At 41.5% G+C, this 9,894-nt stretch overlaps 1 pseudogene across 1 annotated transcript in view; it reads right to left on the reverse strand.

Annotated features, from left to right (window-relative positions):
• Nucleotides 1-5,256: 5,256 nt before the first annotated feature.
• LOC145791612 (RINT1-like protein MAG2) overlaps nucleotides 5,257-9,894 on the reverse strand; it is a 7,245-nt pseudogene continuing 2,607 nt past the window's right edge. Inside the window, exons 4-6 of the transcript XR_014331165.1 lie at nucleotides 8,963-8,991; nucleotides 7,019-7,122; nucleotides 5,257-6,954 (exon numbers count right to left, since the gene is read on the reverse strand). The product of XR_014331165.1 is annotated as an RINT1-like protein MAG2 (transcript). The remainder of the gene's footprint in view (nucleotides 6,955-7,018; nucleotides 7,123-8,962; nucleotides 8,992-9,894) is intronic.

The following is a 9,894-nucleotide window of genomic DNA, read 5'->3' on the forward strand; positions in this document are numbered from 1 at the left end:
TTAATATATTATATTAGTTTAATAAGTCTCACCACTTTCATCATTTTTAGATTATGATGCTATTCCTATGTAATAGAAATGAGTAATTTTAAAAATTATGAACAAAATATTATGAAATGTCTTATGGAGATTTTCATCATTTGATTATTGTGTGATGTTTTATTATATGTGTAATTCAATGGTGGAGAATTTTCATAAAGTATATAGAAATCTTCAATTTCAAAAATGGAATTGAGAGAATCAAAATCTCGCATTTGTTACCATTGCTATGATGATAATAGAATGGTAAACAAAACATAAAATAAAAATATAACTATTATTGTCGTATTATTGTTAGGAAATATTCTTTCAACTATTGTTCAATGGGTGTTAATTAAAGTTTAAATAATTATATATATATTTATATATATATTAATGATTAATCAATTACGCAAAGTCAATTGGGACAATAAAGTTTCTCGTTGTGGAGCTACAAGACCAATATTCTTCCAACTATTGTTCAATGGGTGTTAATTAAAGTTTAAATAATTATATATATGTATATATATTAATGATTAATCAATTACGCAAACTCAATTGGGACAAAAAAAAGTTTCTCCCAGTTGTGGAGTTACAAGACAAATGAAGACAAATCAATTACTTCAATTCATAGTTTCTCCCAGTTACAAGAAAATCAATTCAATTCTTACCGAGTCTAATTATATTTATTTGAACCATTTGAACTTTTTTTTCCCACTGAATGAAGACAAAGATTTCTCCGAAGAAGCAAGAAAAATCGAACCCACCTTGAAGAAGGAGACACGTGGTAGAGAAGTGTGATCTAGTGTAACGGGGCAAACGTAATAAGTGCCCACCTGAATATAACCCTCTAGATACTGACTTCTCGCTCAAGGTACTCATTCTAGCCGTCCATCTTCATCAACAAATATTATCCCGCTTCCATCACATAATCCAACGTTGTATGATTCAAACAGGGGCAATTTACCTCATTTTTAATTATAATTTTAACTTCTGGGTCAATTTAGTTATTCAAATTTTAATTGTATCAATCTTATTTTTGAATTGTTTAAAGTTTTAATTTAATTCAATTAATAATGTCCATTTAAAAAATAGATTGAAATTAATGAATAAAATAATTTATTTACTCTCTTTAAAGTGATTGATGATTCGATATTCAATTTGAAATTATTCATTTCTTTTAAATGAACTATTTTACTTTTGATTTTTGTCAAAATTTCTAATAATGCTATCAAGTAGACTCAAATGTAAAGAAATATAAGGACAAAAAGATGCACACGTAGGGATGGCTTCATATATTCCAAAGGTCATACAAATTAATGAATTTGTAATTCCTTTTTTCTCACATGCATGGATAATGATATAGTTAGGATTAATTATTATTTTTTACTCCAAAATATTTGGTTAGTGTAATTTTGTTCCCCAATTTTTAAATTGTATTAATTTCTAATGTCTTAAAAAGTATTTTGATTTGGTCTTCATTTATAGATACACTTAAGATCAAGGGTAAAAGTGGACATTCAATTAAAAAAAAAAAAAAAACTGATAATGCTGTCCGTCTCGGGTGGATGGGTCGGGCTGGTCCAGGCTCTTCGAGTTCCGGTTTGGGGTGGTGATTCCGTCAAATGACCTGCATGCAAGTCCAAAGGGGAACGAGGCAGTCCCCCAGTGAACCCTCCGGCGTGAGAATTAGTAGAGGAAGAAGAAAATGTAGAGAGGGAGGTGGATAGATAAAAAACTTAACCTTTTTCTTGTCTTGCTATTCCTGCTTATATCCTTTGGTAATCATTTCATTATTCTTTGTGATGTGCCCCCTTTCGCCGAAAGCCTGTGCCGTAGCTTACCTTGTTCAGGGTGAGGGGGCTCTGTTCCGACGGGGAGGTGTTGTCATAATAAATGCTGTGATGGGATGCATTAATGGTGATGTGTTGTGGTAATAACTTTGCAGATCTTTGTCAGCTGATGTGGACCGTGTTCCACCTGCCATGTGTCCGAATGCCATTGGCCCTCCATGCCTAGATGGCCTCAAGCTGTCTTGGGCTTTGCCAACTGGGTTATGCTATCGGTCCTAGGCGATGGGTTCGGGGTGGTTTACTGTGGGCCGTATGCCTCGTAGGCCTATCCATGTCAGTAGTCCCCCATTTCCGAGTGCAGCTTTAGTCCAACGAAGGGAATAGTAAGAAGGAAGAGAGGTTCGGACCGAGTGGAGAGGTCTATGGGAAACCGTGCCGATCGCAAGGGTGACCGAACGGGAGGGGTCGACCGAAAGGTGTGCCGACCGCGAGGGTGGCGGAGCCGGAGGGGTCGACCGAGGGGCGCGCCAACCGCGAGGGTGGCGGAGCGGGAGGGGTCGAACGAGAGGTATGCCGACCGCAAGGGTGGCCGAGCGGGAGGGGTTGACCGAGAGGCGTGCCGACTGCAAGGGTGGCCGAGCGGAAGGGGTCGACTGAGAGGCGTGCCGACCGCGAGGGTGGCCGAGCGGGAGGGGTCGACCGAGAGGCGTGCCAACCAGGGCGGCGCGGGGCTCAAAAAAGAGAGGGGGAGGTTGGTGGCATGTGGTGATTTGAAATGGAAAGGACAGGGGAAGGGGAGGGGACAGTGCATCGTGGCCATACACGTGGTAATACGAGTAAACCGTGAGTGTTTGGTATAATGCGTTTCACCTACCGTTTTACAAAAACCCAAAATATCCAAGTGTTAATTCCTTCACTGCGTACGACATACTTGTGTAGCATTCTCTCAACTTCCTTGTTCCTGCGTCAGAAGTGAGTTGCAAGCAAACCCTAGAAATGGCACAAGAAGAAGTAGTGAATGTGAGGGTGGACCCGCTGGGGGATGATGATGCGGAGGAGTTAGCAGCGCAATACAGGATGGAGACACGGGTGGTGGGGGCAGAGGTGGGGGGATCGCAGGCGTCGGCCCTGATATTGGCTCCAAAGCCACTAAGCCAGGTAGAGCCGGATCAGTGGCACACTAAGGCGGACAGATCCACACTCACAGCGGCGGATTTGGAGGTTATCAGGGAACGATACCAGATTCCGACGGAGGTAGAGTTACTGCTGCCAACATCAAGGGAAAGGCCGTCTACTGCGAGGCCAGGGGAGTTTTCCCTGTACGAGGAGGCGCTAAAAGGGGGGCTGAGGTTGCCACTGCCTCAAGTGGTGGTGGACGTGCTGAATCGCCTAGAGGTAGCGCCGGGGCAATTGATGCCCAATGCATGGAAGATTCTGCTGGCCTGTCCGAGTGCGTGGCCTAAGGCGAATGGGGGGGAGGCCATGACGGTGGACAAGTTCTTCTCGTGCTACAAGGCGTCGGGGCAGCAAGAAACTTGGGTCACCCTACAAGCGGTGATGGGGAGGGGATTGGTGGCAGGGCTGCCTACGTCGATCAAGGGGTGGCGGCCACGGTGGTTCTACGTGTCTGCTGCTGGGGGAATGGGGGTGCGCACCATCTGGAAGGTGCCAACCAGGTCGATGGAGTCGAGACTGGGGGCTATGGCGGAAGAGAGGGTGAAGAGAATGAAGGAATGGAAAGAGAGAGAGAGGGGGCCAAATGGGACGAGCTTGTCCAACCGTCTGCCTTGTTTGAGGCGGGGCTGGGGCCGTAGCCGAAGGGCGGAGACCTTGGCCGGGCAGAATTGGAGGCGAGGAGAAAAGCTCAGGAAGTGGAGGATCGGGCCGTTCTGGCCAAGGCCACGAAGTTGAAGGAAGCGCAAAGGGACCGACCGCCTCAGCCGATCGCGCGGGAGAGAATCCGACCGCACCCAAGGCCGTTGGGGGAAAAAGACTTAAGCAGTTTTGAGCCGCGGCCGCCTCCTGTAGACCCTGTAAAAGAGCAGGCGAGAAGAGAGGGGGAGGCTCTGAAGAAGAAGAGGAGGAGTGCCCCAGAGGAAGTCGCAGATGAGTCTGGGGCCAAGAGGGCTAAGGTGGCCCCAACTGAGGTGGAGGTCCCTGTGGCCAAGGACGCCCCAGAGGTGGTGGAGATCACCCTAACGGTGGAGGTTGTGGAGATTGCTCCAGCAGTGCAAGTGGAGGCTGGGCTGACTGAGGCGGTGCCGAGCGGAAAGGAACAGGTCCAGAAGGGGCCTAACCCCAAGGAAGGAGGGGTTCGTCTGGCGACGGGGATCTATTACGCGCACGCGATAGCTGGAAGGTTGGAGGGAGAAGAAGGCCCAGCCAGGGCGGGGGCAAACCGCCTGGTGAAGATTGTTGAAGAGACAGCTCTGTGTGCGACCTCAGGATATAATGTGGTTGACCTGCTGAGGGGGTTATGCTCCGCCCAAATGAAGGTAACTACCTTGGCAGGGGCCCTCCTGAGGAAGGCAGGGGCTGCCAAGTTGAAGGCTGAGGAGGCCAAGGCCCAGTTGGCCAAGTTGAAGAAGGACAGTGTCGACTGGAAGACTGCCCATGCCGATCTGCCAGCAGTCAAGTTGGAGCTGGAGGACACACGCCGTAAGGTCGTGTCGCTCGAGTTCCAACTGGCTAGTGAACAGAAAAAGTTGGAAGAGTCTGAAAGGGCCTGCGCTGTGGCAGTCGAGCGGCATGAAGAGGCCATGACCAGCAATGAAGAGCTGGTCAGGCAAAAGGATGAAGCAGATTCCAGAATTGGGGATCTGTTGAAGGAGTTAGGGGAGGAGCGTGCCAGAGCAGAGGAGGAGAATGGGAGGCTTCTGAGGGAGTGGGAAATAGAGAAGGCGAAGGCAGTGGTGGAGCTGGAGAATCTGAAGAAGGGGGTGGAAGAGGAGAGGGCGACGGCGGCTGCTAAAAGGGGGGCCCTGCAAAGGGAGCTGGACGAGGAGAGGGCGAAGGCGGCGTCTGGAAATTAGGCTTTTAGCAGCGTTTAAAAAACGCCGCTATAGGTACCAAAAACGTCGTCAATTCTTTTTGTGACGTTTAATACCAAACGCCGATGACGCGGCCGTCGCTATAACTTTATGGCGTTTTGAAAACGTCGCTGTATTAGTATAGGCGGCGTTTTTAAAAACGCCGCCAAATGCCCTGCCCTAACAATACTGTGACGTCAGTATGATTTTAGCGACGTTTTTAAAACGCCTTCATAGGTTTTTTTAATTTTAAAAATTCCAACCGTTATAGTGGCATTTGAAAAACGCCGTCTTATCTTTCATTTCTTTTTTTGGTTTTGAAATTGTACTAATTTTATGTGATTGAACTAAAAGAACACCAATAATAAAACTAAATAACACTAATATGAAATAATAACTCCCATTCAAATAACAAATATAGTATTAATTCACTTTCCCATTCAATTTAATATAGCATTAATTTTTCCACAAAATAATATATTCAAAAATTGAATTCACAATTCTCAATCAAAAAATTACTACCTTATATACAAAGCCACAAAAGTTAAATCCAAAACCGACATTTTTCCTTGCAGATAATCAAGCGCTGCAATGAACTGTTTAGATACTGCCCAACCTACTTCACCCTTTTCTTGCCATTGCTTCTTGTTCTTCATATAATCTCGACAGCGAGCATCAAATCCTCTCAAAACAACAGTAGATAACTTCTCAACCCATTCTGTTCTGAACTCTCCCAGCTTCTCAATTTCCTCGTCAAAAATACCAGTCCCAGCTTCATTTGCCTCTCCAATAGAACCTCTCTCACTGACTGGTATGGCCAATTCATCACTATGTTTCAATCCCATCTCAAGAAAGAAGACATCTTCACACCATTCCTTCAAAACGGACTCAAAATAGTGACCGGCATTAATGGATTTTGTAACTTTGATTAAAGCATCACCATCAGTCAAGGCTGTCAGGCCCTCGGCTTCTTGGCATCTGAGAAATAAACAATCCAAAAATTTGCGTACAAGAGGTACACCAGACAATCGGATAAAAACCTTGACCTTAAATAAATGGTTGGCACTGATCGAGAACGATCAACCACAGATGATAAGCGCCGAAGAAAAGCACTGGAAATTGCAGGAGATTTATAATCTTCTGGACCAGAGACAACTCCTCCCTGAATTTTGGTTGACCAGTTTCTCTCATTCTCCATCTCAGGTTTTAGCTGATCAAACATGTCAGTAATCTCTATCTCTGCCCACAAATCAAGCCAATCAGGTCGATCACAAAATACAGATAGAGAAGAAATTTTCTTTCCATCTTCTTGGAAGGAAGGCAAGATTCCCAGTCTGTGCTACCAGAGATTGTACTCTTTTATCAAAGCTAATCATCAAGTCAACAAGATGAAGCCAGGATATTCTAACCTGGGAGCGAACACTGGTGACACTCTCTTCTTCAAGCTGACCAACATATATAGGAAATATCTCCTTTGCTAAGTATGTTGATAGGGAGGACACCATTACTGAAATCCATTCTTCTCTGCAACTGTAACCTGATAGCATTGCTTCATCAACTAGGGGTTGCAATAACTCATCCATGGAGTCTACATAATCCCGAGTAATCTTATATACAAGAGCAAACATGAATTCTGGCTTATCAACCCACTTTGAGAAATGGCGTTGGGATGCAATTGCTAAAGGGTTCACCAGCTCCTCAATAGACCAAAGTGGCTGGTGCAGGGCAACTTCCCTATTATGCCCCGCTAGTTGCCGAGATTTTCTTTGTCTCTGTAATTCCTGCAGGCTGCATAATGCGACAAAATTTTCACAGTACTGATGCTTGAGGTCCCCTTGCATTGTAAAAAGAGGATTTTGCACTTCAGCTGGTTTCCTTGCATCTGAATCTGAGGAATTCAACATGGACAAAGGTGGTGGCCATCCAAGTGAAGTAAGAAGGGCCCTGTAATCTGCAATTGCCTGGGGCCTTAAAATGGCTAATGCTCGATCTACTCTGTGATCAACAGCTGAAAGTAGACGTGCCCACTGAGGACGTGTTTTTGTAACTGAAGCTAGAACATCTTCAGTTAGTTTGAGTGATTTAATAGCAAGCAAATGCACATCCTGCAGAGACTACGAAATTAGAAAGGAAAAAAAGAGACCATTGTTTATTCCAATCAGTCTAAAGGGCACTCACTTCTGAATTCTGTGTGGAAGAATGCTTCCTTAGGTTTCTGTTTATTGTGGAAGATACTGCATCTTCAATATCACCAACCAAAGTATCAAGCTTTAATGCTGTCTCTGAAAGATCCAAGAAGCGTATTGAAAGAAGAAAAAATCCGATTAGAATTAAAACAAATAAAATTAGGCATAGGAATAAGGTTACCACAAGGTATATGATAGAAAGCTTGATATATAAATTGTTGGGCCCATTTCCTAATAGCTTAAGCTTTTGGAAAATTGGTGACTTAATCAGAGCTCAGGCTGAAAAAGGTCTTCAGTTCCAGTCTCTCCATTGGCACTTGGTATTCGGTTCCCATTTGGTTTCTTTTTCTATGTATGGCTTTTGGCTTCTCCTTCTGTTTGGTTCTCTGTTTGTCTCTCCACATACAAGATAGGGTTGTGTAAGATAATTTGATATACATTGTTAGGCCCATTTCCTAACAGCTTAAGCTTTTGAAAAAATTGGTGACTTACCAAAATCGTGAAGGGAAAACAAAGATATTAGAAGTGAAGTGGTTACACATGCAAGAAAATGGGATGAATAATTTCCGAGAAAAGTCCATGCTATGAACGCCAGATACTTTCTCCACAGTAAAGAAAAATTCATTTCTGGTTTAGGGCTAAGGACCAAGTCTTTTGACAACATAAGTTTGCTGAATTCTAAAAAGCAAAAATACAGATATGGAACATGGATACAATATGATACGAACACAGTAACACTGTAACTAAAGAACAAGTCACTGAACATGGCAGTAACACAACCATAAATAAATACATATGGAACTATACGAAATTAGTTATCTTTTTACATAATATATACATTTTTATTTATTATATCAAAACAATGGCAAATGATTAATTTTTAACGGTGATATGTAAAATAATAAGCAGAAATAGGAAGTCCTAAAGTGTTACTTTTAAAAGTCTAAGGTATTTTTACACAATTAGAAATTGTAACAGTTTCAAATACTGCAAAACCTAAAGGAATGATTAATATGCATAAATCCCTACTTTTGTTTATTTTAATTTTGATCTCCATTTTATTTACTTCAACTTGTGCCACATCCCATGTGACGTGTTTGCCAAGAATATATTAAAGATATCACTGACACCCCTCAAGACTATTAAAATCACCTGCAACAGGATTAATCAATGGTGATTCAGCAAAATACTGACACCTCTCAAGACTATTAAAGAAAGAAAACATATCACTTACCAAGACGTATGTCTTGGTCTTTTGCCAAGAATATATTTGAACACCGCAAGAACAAGACTGTCAGTAACATGCAATTTCAGAAATTTCAGAAGGATAATTCATAAATCCTCTAGTATACAGATAGATGCAACTTACCTTAACATCTCGATGAAGAATATGATTCACATGTAAGTAGTCAAGAGCCATAAGCAATTGAGCCCAAAATGCCATGACATTTCCGTAATCTGAAGTGTGCCTCAAATCCATCGAAATTTACTTTTCTTTGGATTGTGATAAAGACATTTAACTGCCCCGATTTGTGACCAAATTTAATGATTACAGTAATGATACCTCCCATTTTGGACCTTCAATTTTAAACTCCCAATGACATGGTAAATATTCATTAGATAAATACTTTAACGAAACGGTAAATATCCATTAGATAAGTATACTTTAATGAAACTTTGAAGTCACATGACTTATGATATATCACTTGAGATTAATTTAGGAATCTAAAGCTAGAGATTTAAAATATTTCTAAAATCATAATGAAAAGTCTCATTGATTATTACAAAGGGCAACAATAAAAGCAATAGGACACATTAATCACACAATAAGAGTATTATCAACTTCACTTTTTCATTATTACCACACAACAGGACACATTAATCACACAATGTGAATATTGTAAGTCAATTACACCGAGTATTTACTTATGAATACCTGTGTTCTTAGCTGCAGGTGCTGCTGCCCTGTTATTCATAAACCCCAACATTGTGAGAGCTAAGTCATCAATTGAAAGCTAAATATTGAAAGAACAAAAAGAACTAAACTGACAAATAGAATATGGCATGCAAAGCACGGTAAATTAGTATTGATGCAATGAGATAAGCTATAGAATTGTCTTCTGTTTACTTATACTGATAGTATTGATGGAATGAGATCCAAAGGCATATAACATTCATGGGTACTTGATCTCAACTTTTTCAAACTATTCTACTGTTTTTAAATGCTAGTTCTGAAAGTCGTAATTGTTTTTCATATATGCAGAATTCCACTAAAAGGGCATTTCCTCTGCCTAAGAACGTAAGAACCCTTGTAAATGCATGCTGCCTAGATACCAAGCCTTAAAATCATGAATACCTCTTCAACAGTATGTGTGACTACGTTAATTTTGGACTTGCAATAGGTTTTGAATGGATGTTTCATACTTATCATCTTCTCATCTTCACAAGTTTTTCCCTTCCCTTAACCATTATTCAGTCTATAATTTTTTGCCATGTGGCGTGTCAATTTTTTTAATTATTAATTTTTTGCTAGACATGTTGGCAACACTTCATGAACATGTTATTGTACATCATCTGTTGTTCCACTTTTATTTTTCTTCATGAAGTGTGCTCAATTCTTTTTTTTTTTTTTCAAATAATAGAACATGTTTGAATGCATGTCCAACACATATCGGGGCATGTCTGAAATGTGTAGGAGGCTTAGAGCATGAGGAGTGTCATTGGCATAGAGCATGTCCAAGTGTCATTCTCCAACATAGACACATACTTTTTTAGAAGTGTATGTGTTTCTTACACTACCTCCGCAATACAATGTGCTTGGACATGTTAAGTAATTAAACTATTAATTTTGAGCACCCTTTGATATTG

Source organism: Camellia sinensis, chromosome 5 (assembly GCF_055761805.1).
Source record: "Camellia sinensis isolate YWXY chromosome 5, ASM5576180v1, whole genome shotgun sequence".
Classification (NCBI taxonomy): Eukaryota; Viridiplantae; Streptophyta; class Magnoliopsida; order Ericales; family Theaceae; genus Camellia; species Camellia sinensis.